This window comes from Camellia sinensis, chromosome 11 (genome assembly GCF_055761805.1).
Source record: "Camellia sinensis isolate YWXY chromosome 11, ASM5576180v1, whole genome shotgun sequence".
Taxonomy (NCBI): Eukaryota; Viridiplantae; Streptophyta; class Magnoliopsida; order Ericales; family Theaceae; genus Camellia; species Camellia sinensis.
In genome coordinates this window covers 16,135,391-16,159,982 of record NC_138971.1, presented here as the reverse complement: position 1 = coordinate 16,159,982, position 24,592 = coordinate 16,135,391, and the positions used below count along the sequence as shown (strand labels likewise).

Sequence of the window (24,592 nt, the reverse complement as noted above, 5' to 3'; positions counted from 1 at the left end):
TTATTAGCCTATATGTGGATGATCTACTTATCTTTGGCTCTAATTTGCATATCATAAATGAGACTAAAAATATGCTTAATAGTCAATTTGATATGAAAGATCTCGGTGAAGCCAAATTTTTTTGGGGAATTAAAATTATCAAGACTAAGGATGGCATTTTTATTGATCAGTCGCATTATGTTGAGGAAGTTTTAAAGAAATATAACTTTCTAGACTGTAAACATGTTGCTACTCCTTTTGATGCAAGCATACATTTATCTGTTGCAACAAATGAAAAAGAAGTGATTAATCAAAAGGAATATGCTAGCATGATTGGTAGTTTGAGGTATGCTACTGATTGTACTAGACCTGACATTGCATATGCTGTTGGAGTACTTAGCAGGTTTACTAGCAAACTAAGTCAAGATCATTGGCTAACCATGGGACGAATTATGAGATATTTATCTGGTACCAAAAATTATGGTTTGTTTTATAACAAGTATCCTGCGGTACTTGAGGGATATAGTGATGCCGATTGGAACACTTTGTCAGGTGATTCTCTCTCTACCACGGGTTTTATTTTTACCTTGGGTGGTGGTACTGTAATGCCCTCAAAATAATAATATTAAACCCAACAATTAAGACATGCCTTGATATACAAAAGTTCCACATTCTTTCATTCATGAGAGTTCCATTACATAAGTATTACATGTTAACAACAAAAGCGAAATGCCCTACGGGCTTACAGCTTTCCAAGTTAACACTTGGTTACAACAAAAAGAGTACTAACTCATACACCTTAAGCCCTTGGCTTGAATTTACATGTAATACATCAAAAGAACAAAATAACAAAAGTCCGCCTGCCTCTAGCCTCCCAAGCTACGTCCTTGGAGGTGGCATGCTACCTGTACCTGAAAATGATATTCCCATATAGGGTGAGCCACAGCCCAGTAGAAATATACTAAACCAACCATGAACAATGACTAAAATATTAGCAATTGATAGATGGCCAACACAGATACATTCACATAAATCACACATTTATGTCATACGACTTATGAGTCCAAATTACTTTTCATTTTCCCCTTTTCAACAGATAGGCATATAAGCACTACCCACATTCTCAACAGATATGTATAACAACAATATCCACAGATAAGCATATAAGCTATATCCACATTCTACAACAGATATGTATAACCACAATATCCACAGATAAGCATATAAGCTCTATCTTCACTTCTCTAGACAAGCATATGAGCTGTATCTACGGAGTTCATCCCCTATCTTCTCCCAACACTATCCGGTTTAGAGGTACATCCCCTATCTTCCCCTAAACCGCGGAGTACATCCCCCATCTCCTCCTCTACACATAACGTATACAAACACATTGGTTCTATATACATTCACACAATACATATAGTTAATGTATTCTATCAACCGTCAAATTCCATGACACATTCCATTGATTAGTTTCCGTTTGCCTAATCATCATGCATTGTCTACAACAATCACGACTATCCTCCACCGATAGCCCAAAGCAGTTATTTCTAAACAGAAAATAAATGCACAATGGATATTCAATCAACATTTCATTTTCCTCATTCATCACAATTAATTATCCCAATTAATTAAACAATGTAATTAGGTCAATTCCCATAATTAACATTTCAACCCTTAGGTCCCATTTTCATCAATGACTTAACATTTATTCCATTTCTCTATGCCAAACATGCATTCAGGTTTATTATGAATAAAACCCCAACTTTTGTAAAATTACACAAAAGCCCCCAAACTTTCACAAAATTACCAAACCAACCCCAACATCTCAAAATGCCAAAATTTAAAGACAAAACCCATAGAGAGGAGTAGGATATCCCTACCTCGAAGTTTGAGCCAAAAAGGAGATGAAGACTCTAAGATCAACGTGCTCCAAATCCAAACTTTTTCAGATTAAATCAAAGCCCTCAACGCCCTCTATCTTTTTAACAAAAGCCCTAGGTTAGATTCACACTATAGGGAGATCAATTCTTAGAGAGAGAGTAAGTTTAGAGAGAGAGGGTCTCGGATCTAGGTTTTGAAATAAAAAGGAAGTGAAAAAGTGATGTTCAAAAACGCTACTGTCCGCTGATATAAAACACGCTCGCTCAAGCGAAGCCTTGGTCGATCGAGCGACCAGACACAGAAAACTCTCGCTCGAGCCAAGAAGCCCTCGCTCGAGCCAAAAACTCAAAAGTGCGCTCGAGCGAAAGAATGCTCGCTCGAGCCAACAACTCAACCCTACAGGTTTGCAACCAGAAGCACGCTCGAGCGACCAACTCCTCGCTCGAGCGAAGAACAAACCAGACCGCTCGAGCCAAGAAAAGCTCGCTCGAGCCAAGAAACACAACTCTCAGGTCCAGAACCAGATGCAAGCTCTCGCTCGAGCGAAGCCACTCTGGCTCGACCCACCAGACACGAACTCAACTCTCGCTCGAGCGACCAACTCCTCGCTCGAGCGAAGGTCTAAAAATTTGGGCAGCAACACTAGGCTCCCAAACACAACCAACCTGAAACAAACCTGCCCAACACATCCTATAACTCAATATACAAAGTAAAGAGGATGCAAACAAGATAATAAACAACTACCAACATCCACGGACACATGTCCGGATCACTGTACAATAAGGGTAAACCCGGGATCGCTATAACCTCCCCCCCTTAAAGAATTTCGTCCCCGAAATTAAGCACAAGTTTTCAAAAACAAGTTTTCCTCCATTTTAAACAATGTTACACTATAACATTCAACAATTCGACCCATTACCGGTCATCCCCTCCATTTAACAAGAGGCATCTCACAATATGCAAACAACATATGTACTTTCAACATGCATTAACATTACGCATTATCTTTCCAATTTCAACAATACATTCAACACATATAGTGTCACATTCAACTTCCATATGAGGCAAGTTCCAAAACATACTTCCAATAAACCAAACATTTTCAATGTTTCACAACTTAAGACATATATAAAAGCTCTTAAGTTTAACAACAGTTCAAAATGTAAATACAAGATTACATATCAACAAACAAGTCCGGATATTTTTCACGGACTTCCAACTCACGTTCCCAAGTGGCCTCCTCCACTCCGTGATGTTTCCACAAGACTTTCACCAAAGGAATGGTCTTGCCACGCAGGACCTGATCCCGCCTATCCAAGACCCGAACCGGTCTCTCCTCATACGAGGCATCCTCATCTACTTCTAAATCGGTCCAATCCAACACATGTGATGGATCTGGCTCATACTTCCGAAGCATACTCACATGAAACACGTCATGCACTCCGGACAACTGCGGCGGTAAGGCTAACCGATAAGCAACCTCGCCAATCCTCTCAAGGATCTCAAAAGGACCAATAAACCGAGGGGATAACTTCCCACTCTTCCCAAATCTCATCAAGCCTCGCCTAGGTGATATCTTCAGAAAGACATGATCACCTACCTCAAACGCCAAAGGCCTCCTCCTACGGTCAGCATAAGATTTCTGCCGACTCTGGGCTGTAACAAGCCTCCTACGGATAAGCTCAACTTTCTCCGTCGTCTCCCTAACCAACTCCGGACCCAACAAAGGTGCATCACCCACCTCAGCCCAACAAACTGGAGACCTACACGGGCGGCCATACAAGGCCTCAAACGGTGCCATACCGATGCTAGACTGAAAACTGCTGTTGTAGGCAAACTCTACCAATGGCAAGTGCCTCTCCCACGTCCCACTGAAGTCCAGGACACAACCCCGAAGCATATCCTCGAGGATCTGAATAGTACGCTCGGACTGCCCGTCAGTCTGAGGATGATAGGCCGTACTAAAGGTCAACTTAGTGCCCAAGGCACTCTGCAAACTCTGCCACAACCTAGCAGTAAAACGAGGATCTCTATCTGAGACGATCGTCACTGGGACCCCGTGCAATCTCACTACGTCCCGAATATACAAATCGGCAAGATGATCCACCGAATCTTTCACGCGCATAGGAATAAAGTGCGCCGACTTAGTCAACCGGTTTACAACCACCCAAATAGCATCACTACCCCGCTGAGTCCTCGGAAGACCTACAACGAAGTCCATAGTGACATGCTCCCACTTCCACTCGGCAATAGGCAAGGGTTGCAACAAACCCGCTGGCCTCTGATGCTCGGCCTTCACTTGCTGGCAAGTAAGGCACTTCGATACGAAAACAACCACATCTCTCTTCATACCTCGCCACCAAAACTGGCGACCCAAATCCTGGTACATCTTAGTACCTCCCGGATGCACCGCAAGGCGCGAATGGTGAAACTCTCGGAGTACTTCCTCTCGGCAAGACTCCGGTACAAACCAACGGTCTCGGTATCTCACACTCTGGTCGGGATACACCGTCAAACCCTTCTCAACTTTCCTACTGGAGATCTTCTCTCGGAGGGACTCTACCTCAAGGTCACCTCTCTGTGCCTCTAACACTCTAGTCACAAGTGTAGGCTGCGCAACAACAGAAAACAAGGCCGCAGCCTCAACAGATTCGCCCAGTAGCAAATCAAACTCACCAAGTGCTCCCAACATCTCCCATTCCCGGATGGCTATACAAGCTACATCACTAATGGATTTCCTACTAAGGGCATCGACCACAACATTGGCCTTTCCCGGATGATAATGCAACTCAAAATCATAATCCTCGATGAACTCCATCCACCTCCTCTGCCTCAAATTCAAGTCTCTCTGTGTAAACAGATACTTCAAACTCTTGTGGTCCGAGAACACCTCGAACCTCTCACCATAAAGGTAGTGCCTCCAAATTTTCAAGGCAAAGATCACAGCCGCTAACTCTAGGTCGTGTGTGGGGTAATTCTTCTCGTGTATTTTCAACTGACGTGAGCCATAAGCTACCACTTTCCCCTCCTGCATCAACACACAACCCAAACCCTCTCGTGAGGCATCACAATAAACCGCATAACCCAACCCTCTCTCCGGAATAATCAACACCGGAGCGGTGGTCAATCTAACTTTCAGCTCTTGGAACGACTTTTCACAAGTCTCACTCCACACAAACTTGACCCCCTTCCGAGTCAGTCTAGTCAACGGTGACGCTAACCTGGAGAAATCTTTCACAAACCGACGGTAATACCCAGCCAATCCCAGAAAACTGCGGATCTCAAACACACTCTTAGGCTGTGCCCAATCTTGCACTGCCTCAACCTTGGATGTATCAACAGACACCCCTTCCCCGGATACCACGTGGCCTAAGAATTTGACTTCCCTCAGCCAAAACTCACACTTCCCAAACTTGGCATACAGCCTATGGGCTCTAAGCAACTCAAGCACCACTCTCAAGTGTTCCTCGTGCTCCTCCTCTGAAGGCGAATAGATAAGGATGTCGTCCACGAAGACGACCACAAATCGGTCTAAGAACTCCCGGAACATCCGGTTCATCAAGTCCATAAAGACTGCCGGTGCATTGGTAAGCCCAAATGGCATCACCAGAAACTCATAATGGCCATACCGCGTACGGAATGCCGTTTTCAGAATATCCTCTTCCCTGACCCTCAACTGGTGGTAACCCGATCTCAAGTCTATCTTAGAGAAACAACGGGAACCCTTCAACTGGTCAAACAAATCATCTATACGGGGCATAGGATACTTATTCTTAACCGTAGCCCGATTCAACTTCCGGTAATCAATACACAATCTCAAGGCACCGTCTTTCTTTTTAACAAAGAGGGCCGGTGCTCCTCACGGCGAAACACTAGGGCAAACAAAGCCCTTATCGAGCAATTCCTGGAGCTGAACTTTCAACTCAACCAACTCTGCTGGTGCAAAACGGTAAGGTGCCATAGAAATCGGTGCCGTACCAGGCATTAAATCAATAGAGAACTCTATCTCTCGGTGAGGTGGCAAACTAACAAGATCTTCGGGAAAGACATCCGAATACTCACAAACCACCCTCGGCAACACAATCTGAGACTCATCATACTCACTACTCTCAAAGCTAGCAAGTAGACCACTAAGCTCACTTCGCCCTCGCGAATCATACCCCGGTGGCAAAACACTACCAACCCGGTCTCCCAAGAAATGGAACCACTCCCCACTCAAGGTACATAACGTGACCCTCTGGCGGTAGCAATCGATAACAGCCCGGTATGACGATAGCCAGTCCATACCCAAAATAACATCAAAACCCTTCATGGGCATGACAACAAACGGAAAAGGAAGCCTATAGTCGGCGACCTCAATATCACAACCTCTAACACCCTGTTTCAAGATCAACTCACCACCCAAAGGTGATACCACACAAATAGGAGATGCTAACTGTGCTAACTCCAATTCCAAAACAGATGCAAATGCAGCAGATACAAAAGAATGAGATGCACCCGTGTCTATCAACACACTAGCAACCGAGTTGCAAAAAAGAAAAATACCTCTCACTACTGATGGAGCTGGTACTAAATCCTGCGCGGTAATAGCATACACGCGCCCCGTAGGCCCTTGGTCTACCTGCTCACCTCTCGGAGCAAAAGACTGCTGCACAGACTGGGATGACGAAGCTCCCGGATTGGCCCTCGAGGCCTGCACAGACATAGCTGGCTGAAAACCCTGCGTCTGCCTAGAACTAGACGCTCCCGAAGTGGCACTCAACTGCGGGCAAAACCTCTTCAGGTGCCCAGGCTGTCCACACTGATAACAAGACAAGGGCTGCCCCCTGCCCAAACTCTGACTCTGCGGTCTAGCTGAAGAAGAAGCAGCTCTCTGACCCCCACCCTTCTGCGGGCAAACAGAAACCTTGTGACCCAGCTGGCCACACTTGTAACAGGTGAAATCCCCCTGACCACCTCTCCCGGAGCCTGCACTCGGCACTGGGAAGGTCGATCTAGCAACACCACCCTGCGACTGCTGAGGGTTAGAACCCCTCTGCCTCCTGCCATCACCCTAGCCATCTTGGCTCCTCTTGGAACCTCTTTGCCCCTCATCCTCCTCCTGCATCATGAGCTCTATATGAGCTGCAGCGTCCACTAGGTGCCTATACTCCCGGATGTAAGACCCACCAACCCTCAACTTGAGGCCCCGCCTCAACTTCCGCTCAAACTCATAGCAACGACGTTCCTCAGACGCCACCAGTTCAGGTGCGAACCTGGACGGACTGGTAAAAGTAGCCTCAAACTCGGCCACTGACAAGCCCTGCTGATTAAGCCGGCTAAACTGATCCCTCAGCTTCTCCCTAGCTGCTGCAGACAAAAACCTCTCCTGAAAAGCATTTATAAACGCCTCCCAAGTACCACCAACACGAGCCTTCTCGTACTTCCACCATTGACCCGCATCTCCCTTCAGTTGGAAGGATGCCAAGGTCACTTTCAGTGCTCCGTCCTCGATGCCAAGCATCTCGAACGTCTTACTCATTTGCTCTAGCCACTCATCAGCCTTCAGTGGCTCCTTCGGATCCCCGACAAACTCATCCGGATTAGACCGGAAAAACTCCCTCTTCAAGAAAGAAGGCCCTACCTCAGCTGCCTGATTCCCAGCTCTAAGAATACTCAAAGCTCCTGCTATCTCTCTGGCCAAAGCACCCATGGCCTGCTGACCCACTGGCTCGGCCACATTGGCCTGACCAACACCCTCCTGCACTGCCGGAATCTCACCCTGTAACGGTACTTCCTGCCTCGCAGGTCTACCACGCCTAGCACCTCTTCCTCGTCCTGACATCCTAATAAAGGTAACACAGAACATTAGCACATTCACAAATGTGCCAAAACTAAACACTCACGTCCTAATGCATGGACAATAGTAATTCACTCCACGTAAGCACATAAACACATAAGCACTTACAAATTTCATTTCCGAATAATGATAGTCCCGAGGCGTTACTAGAGTTCCGGTTAGAAACAGCATTGATCAAGTGCTTTTCCAACAAGACTCCCAGAAACCCAAGGATCCAATCAACATCCTAGAAACTAAATCCCATACCCACATAGTCACATAAAACATGTTATCAATTAAACACATAGCATATGATACTACATCAAAGTCTCTATCAAGTGAGACAAACCCATTGTGATACTAATCACTTCCCACGTACCCAAAGTATTCGAACCCGGTACGCTTTGATACCAAGTTATAACGCCCTCAAAATAATAACATTAAACCCAACAATTAAGACATGCCTTGATATACAAAAGTTCCACATTCTTTCATTCATGAGAGTTCCATTACATAAGTATTACATGTTAACAACAAAAGCGAAATGCCCTACGGGCTTACAGCTTTCCAAGTTAACACTTGGTTACAACAAAAAGAGTACTAACTCATACACCTTAAGCCCTTGGCTTGAATTTACATGTAATACATCAAAAGAACAAAATAACAAAAGTCCGCCTGCCTCTAGCCTCCCAAGCTACGTCCTTGGAGGTGGCATGCTACCTGTACCTGAAAATGATATTCCCATATAGGGTGAGCCACAGCCCAGTAGAAATATACTAAACCAACCATGAACAATGACTAAAATATTAGCAATTGATAGATGGCCAACACAGATACATTCACATAAATCACACATTTATGTCATACGACTTATGAGTCCAAATTACTTTTCATTTTCCCCTTTTCAACAGATAGGCATATAAGCACTACCCACATTCTCAACAGATATGTATAACAACAATATCCACAGATAAGCATATAAGCTATATCCACATTCTACAACAGATATGTATAACCACAATATCCACAGATAAGCATATAAGCTCTATCTTCACTTCTCTAGACAAGCATATGAGCTGTATCTACGGAGTTCATCCCCTATCTTCTCCCAACACTATCCGGTTTAGAGGTACATCCCCTATCTTCCCCTAAACCGCGGAGTACATCCCCCATCTCCTCCTCTACACATAACGTATACAAACACATTGGTTCTATATACATTCACACAATACATATAGTTAATGTATTCTATCAACCGTCAAATTCCATGACACATTCCATTGATTAGTTTCCGTTTGCCTAATCATCATGCATTGTCTACAACAATCACGACTATCCTCCACCGATAGCCCAAAGCAGTTATTTCTAAACAGAAAATAAATGCACAATGGATATTCAATCAACATTTCATTTTCCTCATTCATCACAATTAATTATCCCAATTAATTAAACAATGTAATTAGGTCAATTCCCATAATTAACATTTCAACCCTTAGGTCCCATTTTCATCAATGACTTAACATTTATTCCATTTCTCTATGCCAAACATGCATTCAGGTTTATTATGAATAAAACCCCAACTTTTGTAAAATTACACAAAAGCCCCCAAACTTTCACAAAATTACCAAACCAACCCCAACATCTCAAAATGCCAAAATTTAAAGACAAAACCCATAGAGAGGAGTAGGATATCCCTACCTCGAAGTTTGAGCCAAAAAGGAGATGAAGACTCGAAGATCAACGTGCTCCAAATCCAAACTTTTTCAGATTAAATCAAAGCCCTCAACGCCCACTATCTTTTTAACAAACGCCCTAGGTTAGATTCACACTCTAGGGAGATCAATTCTTAGAGAGAGAGGGTCTCGGATCTAGGTTTTGAAATAAAAAGGAAGTGAAAAAGTGATGTTCAAAAACGCTACTGTCCGCTGATATAAAACACGCTCGCTCGAGCGAAGCCTTGGTCGATCGAGCGACCAGACACAGAAAACTCTCGCTCGAGCCAAGAAGCCCTCGCTCGAGCCAAAAACTCAAAAGTGCGCTCGAGCGAAAGAATGCTCGCTCGAGCCAACAACTCAACCCTACAGGTCTGCAACCAGAAGCACGCTCGAGCGACCAACTCCTCGCTCGAGCGAAGAACAAACCAGACCGCTCGAGCCAAGAAAAGCTCGCTCGAGCCAAGAAACACAACTCTCAGGTCCAGAACCAGATGCAAGCTCTCGCTCGAGCGAAGCCACTCTGGCTCGACCCACCAGACACGAACTCAACTCTCGCTCGAGCGACTAACTCCTCGCTCGAGCGACGGTCTAAAAATCTGGGCAGCAACACTGTCACGACCCAAACCCGGCCCTATCGGTTTAGTACCGTAACCGGCCAGTAATTCGAGATTACCGAAGGCCTGCAGAACAGTAATATAGTAAAACAGAGTACAGGGCCTGGCGGAAGCCAATACAGTAATTAAACAATGTCCAATGAGTTGTGACAGTCTGAATGCCAAAAAGATTTTTCATGCATTCATACATATACAAACAGTACAGTCTATACAAAATTTACAGTCACACAGTACAGGGACCTAATCCCTTGATAACAGTACAGTTAGTAGCTGACAGTCTATACAGTAATCCAAACCGTATGGAGACAGACGGGGGAAAACAAACAAAACACCCCAAAGCCATAGCATGGCAACTCGGAACCTCGCAGTGAGGCACAAAGGCTGGCTTTGACAAGACTGGAATCTAACCCACGCTCCTAGCTCCGATCTGGTGGCTGAGCACCTACATATATATATAAACAGTGAGCTAAAGCCCAGTGAATAACATAATGCGTAAAGAGGTTAAGAATGAAATGTCCTTACAGTAATGAAAGCAGTTCATTAAACAATACTTCAGTCTTTCAAGTCAGAACAGTTATTCAGTCATATGTGGTACATCCATTAGCATAGCAGTAAACAGTAGGTCTTAAGGACCGAACAGTAATGATGGCCATCAATCAGTAAACAGTAGTGGTTCCACGAGGGAACCGATAGAGAATTCTGTCATAGGAACAGTAAACAGTAGGTGCTAAGGATGCCACAATACAGTTCAGAATATAGGACATATATTCATTCAGTTAACAGTAAATCAGTTTAGAAAACAGTACAATTCAGTCGTTCAGAAGATAATCATTTGTGAACATATCTTTACACAATCGTTACTCACAGAGTTTGGGCTACGGTATGCTAGAGCGTGTCTCTCCAGTCACCAACCCTACACAGTTCACAGGTTGAACACACACTAAGCTACACAGTTGGGAAATATCATAACTTAATCCCTAATTTGCCTTGGTGTGTTCTACATCTATATCCTCATTAAGATGCCTTAAACTAGGCCTAAGAATGCCTAGGATGGGATGAGGATGCAAAAATACACTTAGAAAACATTTCGCAAAGCTTGCTGAAAATAGGAGCCTTGCTCGAGCGAGACTTTCTTCGCTCGAGCGGGATTCCAAAATCAAAGTCTTCGCTCGAGCGAGGAATCCTTCGCTCGAGCGGTCTGTCGAAACAGTAAAAATACTGGATGCTGTGATTTTACGCGCGATGGTTGCTCGATGGTCGCTCGAGCGGAGCCCTGGACAAAGGTGCTCGCTCGAGCGGGGAATCCTTCGCTCGAGCGAGGAAGCCAAATCTGGAATTTCCAGATTTGCCTCCCAAGCTCAAACCAAGCATTCCACCACTCCAAACTCGACCTCTTGGGCCCAAATTCTGGAAAACATCACTAAATTCAATGTATAACAAGTTTCAAAGCTCAATTTATGAATTCAAGCCCCAAAGGTGAGTCAATTAAATCCATATCCAAACCCATTTTCAAGAATATGAAGAACATGCAAACATGCATGGATTCAAACCAAATTCAACCTTCAAAGCTTGTTCAAATGGACTCATTTCTTCAAGAACATGATGAATTCATGGAGTATGACCAAAAGATGGACATGCAAGTGAGGAAACATGGACTTACAACCTCAAAACTTCAATATATGTACATGCATGCAACAATTAAGCTTCAATTCAACAACAATGAACCAATTCATGACTTAGTTCTACAATGAAGCATGAATCATGCAAGAACTAGCTCAATGACATCATTAAGATGATGAATGATCTACCTTAGGTGTAGAATTAGAAGTGAGGGAGCTCAAATTAGTAATCAACCTTCAATTCTTCAAGTAATTCTAGCCAATTCACAATGAAGCAAGTCGAACTCAACTCTTCTAGCTCCTCTTTCTTTCTAAGGTCGGCTAGAGCACAAGGAATGGGCTGAGGAAAATGTTTTTGGCTCAAGTATGTAAGGCTCTAGCATCACTAGGTAGTGGGCCACTAAGGGTGGCAAAATGGTAAATATGGCAAACTCTTTAATTAGCTTATTTTAATCTAATTTAATCATACCTAATCAGTTTTCAGATAATTATACCATAAAATCACATTAATTATGAGGATCATCAAACACTAATCAATTCCGGATTCGGCCGCCGATAAGGCCTTCAACTAGCAGTTTAAACATATAACACGAACAGGTCAAACAAACAGTCAACAGATAAAATGCAATTCAAACAGATGTATTCATTCAATTCAGTTTCAATTTCGGTCAGTCGGTTCAGTACTTTTAGTCAGTTCAATTATCAGTTAGTTTAACAGTAATCGGTGGTTATCAGTAATCAATCAGTCATTAATCAGTAAACAGTATGGGGGTTGTTACAAACACTAGGCTCCCAAACACAACCAACCTGAAACAAACCTGCCCAACACATCCTATAACTCAATATACAAAGTAAAGAGGATGCAAATAAGATAATAAACAACTACCAACATCCACGGACACATGTCCGGATCACTGTACAACAAGGGCAAACCCGGGATTGCTATAGGTACTATATGTTGGAAGTCTAAAAAACAGATTATAATTGCTAATTCTACAATGGAAGCTGAGCTTATAGCGTTAGCTTCAACATGTGAGGAAGTGAATTGGTTGAGAGATTTGTTACATAAAATTCCTTTTTGGGAAAAACCAATTCCTCCTGTGTTAATTCGTTGTGATAGCACTGCTGTTATTGGTAGAGTGAACAACCATTTTTATAATGGTAAATCCAGACCTATTTGAAGGAAACACAGTAATGTGAGATCCTATTTGAGTAATGGCATCATAACTGTGAATTATGTAAGATCTTGTGATAATCTTGCGGATCCATTAACCAAGGCCTTGGCGAGAGATATGGTCTGGAATACATCAAGGGGGATGGGTTTAAAGCCTATAAAATCATAAACCATGTATGAGGATACCCAACCCAGGGACCAGAAATCTTGTAACTAGGTTCAATGGGAAGAACGAATCATGTGGTGGTTGTAAAAATGCACTCTTTAATATTTTGTTATCTATCTTTATGATATAAGTGCATTTGTCCTATAATGTTGGAGGGTTGAGTTTTTATACTTTCAATGAAATTCTGTAGCTTTTGTTGAGTGGGGTGTGTCAATTACAAGAGCATCCTTGATAGATTTCACCTATGTGAGCATGAAAGTGGGCCGCTTTCTATGAGAACAAGGCTTATTCTCAAATATGCTCATGAAACCTGGGTTTAGCACAAGGTCGTAATGTGCTGGCTAGTAAAGCTCATATTAACACCTGGACTATTATGTGTGAGCAGTAATACTTTATTTCCCCTAAGCAGTCATAGTTCAAGTCTGAGACCACTACTGACTCTAGAATAGAGGTTGTTGTTTCACTAGTGAAGGTTCAATGCAAAGCATACCTTCATGATGCATACTAGTCTATCTTTGTTTGGTAATCTCTCTTGTCCTTGTTGATATTAAAATGAGTGGGGAATTGTTAGTCCATTTTAATATCTTTTATTTATTTATTGATATATCTTGTTCATGAATGGAGTTTCATTACTTTGGTAACCTCTTATCTTGTTCATGAATGGAGTTTCATTACTTTGGTAACCTTTTATCTTGTTCATGAATGGAGAGTAATTAGAATTCATGAACTTGGTGGTGAGTTAGTTTTTGGAGTTACTCCATTCTCTCTAGTTTAATGATCATCTTTATTTTTGGTGTAACTTGTAAGGTCCTAGTGGTCTATAAATAGTCCATCTCATCTACTCTTTTTTACACCAACACACACCAACTATTTTCTATACAAAAGAGATTACTAGCAAAGAAGGGTGTTTTTCTGTTGGTAAAGCTTTGGGTTCACCATCTTGTGTTGAGTTGGCCTGAACCATATGACAAGTGGTCGGGCTGTTGTATCTTGGAGGGGACAAGTCATAGTTTTGTGACTGCTGCATCGGTATTTGGGTTCTTCCTACCACAGTGGGCTTGATCTCCTTAAAGAAAACGAGATATCCATGCCTCAGCCTGATCTATTTGTATCTTATTTTCTTTGCATTATTTATCAATAAAATATAAATTTTTTCTAGTATTATCACCAACAGGTTATGTGGTCGAAAATTAACACCCACATAGATGATTAATGAGAGGAAAGTTGTGCATGTGGGTATAAGATTTTAGAGTGAATAGTATGGAGAAACTGTCTAAAGGTATAGAGTGGTGTTGCATTTAAGAGAAAAGTTGCAAAACTTTGTTGGGTGAAGAAGCATTTTTAATGGTGAATGACCATGAGTTAAAGCTTCTAGCAAACCAAATGATTGTGGGTTTTAGTGAGTTAGAGAGAAATAGTCGCACAACTTTGTTTCCATTAAGCAATGGTATATATGCAGGGACAACAAAACAACCCACTATCTGTATAAGATTGTTGTGTTAATTAATATGATAGATTTTGAAGGCAATGAGTTTCAAATTCAAATGTTATTACAATTTTAGTATTTAAGATTTTTTCCCCCCCTTATACTTAACAATGGTGTTTGTTTACAATTTATTTTTTTTAATACTTATCACTCCTATAGAATTATTATTATTATTTTTAGATGATGGTTATTCTTATAAAATTTAGCCTCATAACTTGAATATTACACACCCATTTAGAAAAAAAAAAAATATTAGTTTAATATCTCTAAAATTTTAGTAATAAAAGAAATTCATAATATTTTTATTTTTATTTTTTCTAAAGTAACTCACCCATACTCATATAACACCATCATCTCAACTGCTCCCTTGCCTCTTGTCTCTATCTTATTTCCACCATCATCTAACAATCTCTATGTCTCTCTCTCTATAAAATATATACTAGTTACTTTCTCTCTCCAACAAATATAGATGTACATATATCATCATTACAATCACAATTATATTCACAGCCTGGACCAGCGTTCCATAGAGAGAGAAAGAGAGGGAGGGAGAAAGAAAGAGAGAAACAATCTAGATTCCTAGAGATAGGAGAGAGAGAGAGAGAGAGAGAGAGAGAGAGAGGATTGGGCCATTGGGGTCTATATTTGGAGAAGTGGATGTGATGGGTTCGGTGTGCTAAAACCCTAAATTCTAAGATGGAGTTGAAGAATTGAAAGGAAGAGAAGATCTATAATGGCAAACAATGTAGATCCAGTGCTCACTCCAGTATTTCTCACGGTCATTTTCTTTAATTCTCTTTCTCTTTCTATTCCCGTGTTTTTCTAGATTGATCGATTTCTTTTTAGACATAACAATGTTTGTACTGAAATTGAAACATTGAATGAGCTATTTTTCTCTTCTTTTTGCTTGTTTTGTCCATCTTTAGTTGTTCTATTAAATTATTGATACAAAAAGGTAGCGTTTTGGTGGGTTTGTGAAGGATGTTATTTTGAAGGACACAATTAAGGCATATTCACAAACACATAATCGAAAATGATATATAGAGCTTGAATTTTTCTACTTTGAACTTAAGCTACTATGCTTATTTGAAAATAATAAATATTTTTTTCCCATCAATTTTAAGTTTAGTTTGGTCACTCAAATGTCTGTTTTGCTATGTTTGGCCAAATAAAGGAGTCAACCACATGTGCCTCATGGTTCACGGAAGCAAGGGATGAGCTTAATGGGTGTTGAATTTGAAAACATCCTTCTGTATCTCTGTAATTATGTATGTGGGTTTGAACTTTAGCTGTTAATTTTTCTAAAATTTGTGTGGAAGTAGAAAATTTCAAATTAGAGAAATTTCAAAATATAAAGAAAAGTGGTCAAAATACAGAGAAATTTATGAACAAATTAGAGAAATTTCAGAGAAATTTCAAAACATGGAGAAAATTGGAGAAATTGAGTAAAGTAGAGAAATTTCAAAACACTAGAAAAATGTTGAAAGATTCCAACCATTATGAAAATATTACATGTTTTTTATCCTATAAAATCTTGGAACCCCAATCATTATAAAAATATTACATGTCTTTTATCCTATAAAATCTTAATAATGAGAACCTTAAAAAAATTTCCCAATATATTGCATTGCTCTTAAAAAAAAGCCTTGTATATTTCAGAACGGAACAAGGTATTCATTATGGGCCGATCTCAAAATGGAATCGGATTTCCCAAATGTTAACCCAATTAAGCCCCAAAGAAAAAACAGGTAAAAAAATAAAAAACACGACCCCAAAAAATGCGGTTATTATATATTTATTTTTGGTTTCCTGGTTTTTATTTTTAAGTTCAGAAAATGATTAACAAACAGAATATTTATACAAGAAATGGATACAAAATGTTGTGGAGTATCATATTTGTAATTTTGAGCCACAATGATAAGTGCTTTGCTTTCAATTAAAGGATCATAAGTGAAAGAACCACAGAAGAGCGAATTAGTATATATGAAAATTTTATTTGTATGACATTTTCTTTTTAAGTTTATGCATTTATTTGTATCATGAAAAAATGTTATTCTCCTTTACCCCTTCTATAACAAATAATTGGGAACTTCTATTTACACCACATTTTAAATCTTTATACCTATCTTTTCACCACACCCTTAGATTTAAATTTTTTATTTTATCTATTACATATTTATAATTCTAACCATACTCTCATCCTTAACCTCACACTTTCTTTCATAACCCTCTATCCTCCATTCTTCTTCCCTTTCCTCTTTGTCTTCCCTTCCCTCTTCCATTTCTCTCACCTCTAGAGTAGAGGGCATCGACAGAGTGGATGATTTAGAATTTTGAAGAGGAGAACAACGATTAGTAATGGTAAGCTTAGGGTTTGTAAGGAAAGACAGTGGTGGGGAAGGGAGAAACAAGGAGTTGGGGTGTCGAGGCAGAAAATGAAGGGAGTTAGGTGGCATTTGGAGGGAGAAGGCTTTTTATTTTGTCAATTTAAATTTTAAAATTTAGATTCGTTTTCGATCTATATCATTTGTTTATTTTCGTTAAGTAAGACTAATAGAAAAAGGTATTTTAGTCATTAAACTTAATAAAAAAAATAATATTTTAGATATGTTATATACATACATTAAGTTTAATGATTAAAATATCAATTTTTTCCCATTGATTTTACCTATTGAAAATAGGTAAAATTATAGTTTAAAAGATATGCAATTCTTGTTGAAAAGACTAATCTAGCAATTGCGTAAGGCGTTAAGTCCAATGAATATTTTTTTGTTGGTGAGAAGTCCACTCATTGTGAAATAGTTTGGTGAGAAGTCTTTTTGTTGTTTGGGAAGACATTTTATTTCTTATTTTATCCCTAATCTATATGTTGAATTTTTTTTAACTATATGTTCAAATATTTTTTTTTATCTATTTACTTTTTTGACTATCTGTTTAATTTTTTTCCCTTAGCTATTCAAATATCAGTCCAAATTTTATTATTTGTTAAATCTTTTTCCCTGAATTCTATCTGTACAATTTTTTTCATATCTGTTGAAATACCAAGCCAAACCAAATACTATCTATTGAAATACAAAGCCAAACCAACCCATATCTATTGCAATACAAAGCCAAACCAAACCATATTTGCTCAAAAATTCTATTTGTTGGGATTTTTCACCACAAACACTCAAATAACATAGATGTATATATTTTTAATCTGTTGCAATCAACAGCAATAACAAAGAAAAAAAAAATACCAGATTTGTTCAAATTGAGAGAGTGATCTACTCAAATTCTATATTTTTTATCTATTTAAATCCAACATAAATAGATTTGTTATTTTTATCTATTCATTCACCAAAGCACTGTGTGGATTTCATACAGATATGCAATTCTTGTTTATTCACTTTGATTGCAAGATCATATATGGATACCATAATCGAAACCAGAATCCAAAACTAGAACTCAGAATCAAATCCAAACTGTAATTTCTCGCAGAATAAAAAAATAGAACCAAAAAGGCAATGTGCAAATCACAACAGATTTAGGTCAAAACCTAAACCAAAGCTCAAGCTTCAAAACCGAATTTAGATTTGGACTAGATCTGCTCCAATTAAGGTTCGAAATCAACAAAAGAAACCTCAATCGATTAATTCACACCATTCCACTAGATTTCGCAAAGCACTAGAAATCACAATCATGATATAAAGGTTATGTCGGAGTTTTTAAATGGAGGCGAGCTGTTTTGCGAAGGTCGAAAAAGGACAGTTTAGTGAAGATCTCAGCCGCTGGTATTTCTAGCAGTTGATATCCGTTGCCGAATTCTGTCACTCCCGCTGCATCTTGCATAATGATCTGAAGCCGGAGAACCTCTTTCTCGATGAGAACTAGGACCTGAAAGTCATTGATTTTAGATCGTGTACACATATACATATATATATATATATATATAATGAGAGAGAGGAATGGACATTTGTTGACGGTTTTGATCTCAGCATCGAAGTGACAAGCGACGTTGTCGGTTTTCTCATCCTTTCTTGTAGTGGCTGTCGAAGCCTTCTTGCAGATTGCCACCAGCTTCCAGTCTTGTGCTATCGGACCAACTCCTAACATTCTTGAATGCTTCTCTCTCTCTCTCTGAGATTCAAATATCAAAAATTAAATTTCTTGTCTCTCTTAGTTATCTAAAATCGATTTGCGTGATTCATCAATGGACATTGCGGAGAGTGGATCGAGTGCGCTTGGATGGGAGATGTAAAAGTAGATTTTCCAGAATAAGGAGCCACTGTTATCAAAGATAAGGTAGCAAAGTAGGGATCTGGTGTGATGATTTCCAGATCTGAGATAGAGATGATAGAGAAGAGGAAGAGAGCGGCTATCATCGGAGATGAGACGACGGAATAGGGATCCAGCGCGGTGATTTTCAAATTTGAGATGGAGATGATAGAGAAGAAGAGAGAGAGAGAGAGAGAGACAATTGAGAGAATGAGGGTTTGAGGGAGTTAAGATCCTCTCCTTGGTTTCTCTCCTTGCCTCCCTACTTATAACGGTGGGGATGCATTCCAAGATGATCCAACGGTTCAGATCTGGCTATTTTAATTTGTTCTATTTATTTTATTTTATTTTTTTGAAATGGCCAGATTTGGACCGTTGGATCATCTTGGGGTGCATTTCTACCATTGCAAGTAGGGAGGCAAGTTGAGAGACCAAGGAGACAATTTGAACTCGATTTAAGGAGAGCTTTTTTTTTTTTTTTTTTTTTTTTTTTTTTTTTTTCTTGAGATAGCGTTAGTATGTTAGTATAGTTAAATTAGAACTGAAGGGCCGTCGTTGCTCCATCAACTTAAACCCATGACCTCTCACTTACTACACCCTAAGATGCAGCTATACGATATATATATATACCTGGGACATTTTGGTCATTTTGTGAGAGCTTGTCCTTATGGACATAATATTCCAGAGTGTGAATCTTTGGATAAAGAAAATCCAAATTTGAATTTATAGTTCGAGTGCCCTTTATTTTATTACAATTATCAAATCATAAGAACTTTTTTTTTTATTTTAATTTCTCTTTTATTTTTTCTTAAATATTTTTATTTTAAAATTTTATTTATTTATTTTTAATAACCCACTAGCTTACAAAACAAACTATTCTTCTCAAACTTTGATCTTCTTTAGGGGTGTAAATTAGCTAGCCAAAAATCGGTGTTGGGCAGGTGTGACAACCCTGTTCCGTATTAAGTTATTATTTCATTAATTATACATGTAATTATGTGCTTAACATGCTTTTGAAAGTTAATTATGTGTTTTGTAAGAGTTTTGACTCTATATATGTTCATTGCAGGGAAAATCTATTTTGAATTTTGCTAAAATCTGAAATTAAGAGCCATAAAGGCGACATAAACCGAATTATCTAGCTTAAGCTTTGATTAACTAATCAACTAATTAAGCCTATATATTTTATGATGTATATTTGTTTAAGCTCCGATTCTTGAGCTCAAATATGAGGGAGTTAGTGGGCTTTGTAAAGAGAGATATACAACTTAAGGAAGAGAGTTTTCTAGAGAGCTTAAGGAAGACATTGAAGATCAAGCTTAAAGATTCATAAATCATCAACTCAAGGTAGGAGTTTCATCCCAATTTCTTCAATTTAAAACATCTACACTCATAATCTTCTAAGATGTAAGCTTAATTAGAATGATTCATGGTTAATTGGGAGTTTTGTGGTATAATGGAAGTAGAACACTTATATGTGAGCATGCATGGAAATAATTGAAGTAATACTAGCACGTGAACTTAACATGCATGGCCTAAATTCATAAGACTCATGTTCACACACTTGATTTCTTGCATTGTTCTTGAGAATTGAGGAGGAAACTCCATGGATTTTGAAGTTGAAGCTCTTAACGTTATGTTTTATACTTTTACGATCTAATTGAAGTTTTTAAGCTTTCAATTGGCAAATTGGGTTTTGGTTATGAAGTTATAATTGGTGATTTGAGTTCATAAACATGACATGCATGGTATTAATGTATAGCAAATCATGTTCAAATATCTGTTTCTTTCATGGTTCATGCATGGTTCATGGAATTTCATAGAATTTATCCATAAAAGATGAGTTTGGAACTCTCAAGTATATATTTTCTAGTTTAACACTTTAATTTAAAGTTTTGATCTTTTGCAAGAAAATTGAGTTTGATTTGAAAGCTATGATTTTTCTTTAAAGTTATGTGTGTTAAATTCAAGATGTTTTTGAAGATTTTTGAGCCTTGAAATGTATGAGATTGAAGTTTTCGGATTTGAGAAAACCCAGAACCACACGCACGGTGGTGGTTCCGCACATATGGCCAGTGCCTCCACACGTGCGGTTTTCAGACCGGTTTTCGTTTCGTTTTCTCTCAATTTTTCCCAACTCCGGGCCTCCATTTGCATGGTTTTCACATATATTTCAAGTTTATACACATGTCATGAACATAAAAGGAATTAAAGAAAGAATATAAATAACCAAATGAATTAATAACGAATGAACTGAATGGGTTGAAAATCGACTGAATGAATTGAACAAATTTTGAGATGTTATGATTGAACGTGTTTTGTAGGTCGCTTGCACGAGGAGTATCATCCTGCCAAACACTGTGAGTAATGTCTTTGTAAAGATATTTTTGTACAAGCTACTTTTAAATTAGTTTTGCTATACAATGATTATGCAATCCATATTTTGATTACGAAATATTCATTAAGACAAGTATGCGAATTCCTGATTGTTCATGATGTAATAAGTTTTCCGAATAAGTGTTTTTGAACGATAAGTTATGCTATGAAATTTCAAATTGAGTATGATATGATAAGCTTCGAAAATGAAATTTGGCTAAGAATGAATGAGTTGCCTTTTGAAACAACAACTATGGTAACAATGTGAGAAATGCCTTTTCATCCCCAATGACTTCCGTATTGTTTTCAAGTCATCATGTACGTTCCGTATAAGTTATTGACTGATTGTAACATTTTATATGATGTCGATATTTAATGACTGTTCCGTATAGACGTTTCGAATGAAGTCGACCAAAGTGGGCGTTCCATATGAGCTCGTCCAAAGTAGACGTTTTGTACCAAGTCGTCCCAAGTGGACATTTTGCATAGTCATCCAATGAGGATGTTTTGTATACAGTTGTCCTATACGGGCGTTCTGTATGTGGTCGTCCAATGTGGGCGTTCTGTATGAAGCCGTCTAATGAGGGCGTTTTGAATGCTTCGTTTTGCTGTGAATGTTTTGTGCAGTAATCCGTCAAGTTTGATAAGCCTATTGGGTACTACAAAATGTGTTAAGCCATGAAAGGTTTGATGATCCATATTTGCTATTATACGTTTCCGAAGTGTGCTTTAACTACGTTAAAAACGTTATATATTCTGCTAGAGTTATGGAACCCATTCATTTAACCTCTTTACATTGAGATTATTCATTGGGCTCTAGCTCATTGTTTATGTATATGTATGTAGGTGATCAAGTATCGAATCAAACTTAGCAGTGTTGATCTGAACCCAGTTTTGTCAAGCCAACTACTGTGACTCACCGTGAGGTTCCAAACTGTCAAGTACCAAGGTTTTGGGTGGTTTAGAATTCGCCCATTTGTAGATGTGATCATGTGTTATAAAGTTTTTATTTTAAGACTCTTTTCTTTGACTGTTTGTTGTCGGGATTAAATCCCTAAGTCGTATTTTGTTTTTGTAATCAAGCTTAATGCTTGGACTCACATGTGTACAAAAGATGTTTGTTCATGTAGGTCCTCATAACTCATTAGACGATATATTTAATTATTTATAGGCTTCCGCTAGCCCCGTTTATTGTATTATTGTGAAACAGTCCTTTGATAATCTCGAATTATTGGTTGGTTATGTTGCTAAACCTGTAGGAGTGAGTTTGGGTTGTGATAGCAGGGCTAGCCCACTTGTGCAAAATTGTGGCCTAGGCCCCAGCATGGGTACTCGGGTCTCGGGCTTGGGGCGGGCCTGACCATTTTTTAATATTTTTTTTCTATTTTTTCCACCAAAAATGACATTGGGCCTCAAGTAGACCGGGCCTTGGGTCGGGCCTTGAGCAAGCCGATGGGCTAAGCTTCGAGACAGACAGACGATGCCCAGGCCTAAGGTCTCGGGCTAGCTTGGGACCGAGCCACAGGCCGATGGGCCATATTTACACCCCTATTCTCCATTTCATGTATATAATGGAATATTTTTATTATAAATCTAATGGCTATGAAATAGAAATGTAAATTTATAATTACTTTAATTAAAAAAAAAAATTCATTACACTTACCATAAAATGATGTAGTAGAATTTCTCCATTACAAATATGCATTGAAAATTACTACAATCCATTATGCTCAACGACTATTCTACTCTATAGCTTTATAGAAATTAAGAGATGAGAAGAAAAAAAAAGGTGAGAAGGTATGCATTTTCTAGGGTTTTAAAACGGTATCATTCTACTTTATAAGGTCTTCATAGATAGGGACAAAGCTAAATAAGGTCCAAGGGGGGCACGTGTCCCCCCTCATTTTTTGAAAATTACACTTTTACTTCTAATTAGAATTTTTTTTTTCATTTAACTCCCTTTTAATTTTCAAATATGTTTCAAAATATTTATATCTCATCTGTCTTTTCTCTTTCTTTTTAATAAATTCCTTCTAATTTACCATTAGAAATGTTTAATTTTATCAAAATATTTTCTTATAATTATTTATATCTCTCATTTCTTTTTTGTTTTTCTGAACATCTATGTCCTTTTTTTTTCTTTTTTCATTTTTTTTTGTAAACATGTTATTATATTTTAAATCGTGATTATCATCATATTTAGCAACTAAAATAGCAAATAAAGAAGCATCAGTTAATTAAAACATATCTAAGGCACATAATTTTGATATTACGTTGATCTTTGGCTATTCTATCACCAAATAAAAATTGAATTTGATTAAATTTTGTAATTGATATTACTAAGGATTAATAGTGCCCCCCATGAATCAAAACTCTGGCTCCGCCATTATTCATAAAAATTAAAAGGTGAGGAAAAAAAGGTGAGAATGTATGCATTTTCCAGGGTTTTAAAATGGTAGTTAATAGATGGCTCGACCATGATTAATTTTAGAGAGATTTTCATTAAATAAAGATAGGAGAGAGAGAGAGAGAGAGAGAGAGAGAGAGAGAGAGAGAGAGAGAGAGAGAGAGAATTTGCATACTACTTAGGGTGTTAAACTCTATTCATTTTTCATCTCTAAAAAAATAAAGAGTGGTCATACATCTCCCTAATATATCATTCTCATTTTGACTTTTAATAAGGGGGAGAAAGAGAGAATAGAGAGATAGAGAGAGGAGTGTGTATCTCTCCTTCACATGGTTTATTTCATGTTATTAATAATGAATTATGAGTCCAAATATTTTTAAAAATAAAATACAACTGTGACATCACATCTTCACATACCCGTGTTATTACTATTTAGTAATAAACTCATAAACCCCACATTTAAATAAAATTACCTCTTTCAACTATCACATTTCTGTATAGTATTATGTCATCATATCACTACAAGAAAAAACACATTCGGCGACCAAATTTCCCGACTAAAAAAAATTTGGTCGCTGAAAGTATAGCTTTCAGTGACTAAAAAAGCATTAGTAGCCAAAAGTAAAGCTTTTTGGTGACTAAAAAAATTTAGTAGCCAAAAGTCTACAATTGGCGACTAAAAATAAGTTTGGTCGCTGATTATATGGGTTTTACCGACTAAAACATTTTTAGTAGCCAAAAATAAAGCTTTTTGGCGATTAAAAAAAATTTAGTAGCCAAAAGTCCACAATTGGCGACTAAAAATATGTTTGGTCGCTGATTATATGGGTTTTACCGACTAAAACATTTTTAGTAGCCAAAAATAAAGCTTTTTGGCGACTAAAAAAAATTTAGTAGCCAAAAAGTCTACAATTGGCGACCAAATATAAGTTTAGTCGCCAAAAGTGGTTATTTTTAGCGTGGAAGAAAAAAATCCTAAGGCAGAAATTAAACTTTTTAGCGACTAAAAAATAATTAGTAGCCAAAAGTATAGAATTGGCGAGTAAAAAATCTGTTTAGTCGCCAAAAGTGGTCTTTTTTTAGCGCAAAAGTCTCTT

General features: G+C 38.5%; 1 pseudogene; it reads right to left on the bottom strand.

Moving 5' to 3' along the window:
- The window catches only part of LOC145802178 (pentatricopeptide repeat-containing protein At1g09220, mitochondrial-like), a 29,403-nt pseudogene extending 12,666 nt beyond the window's left edge, over window positions 1–16,737 (bottom strand).
- Window positions 16,738–24,592: the final 7,855 nt, after the last annotated feature.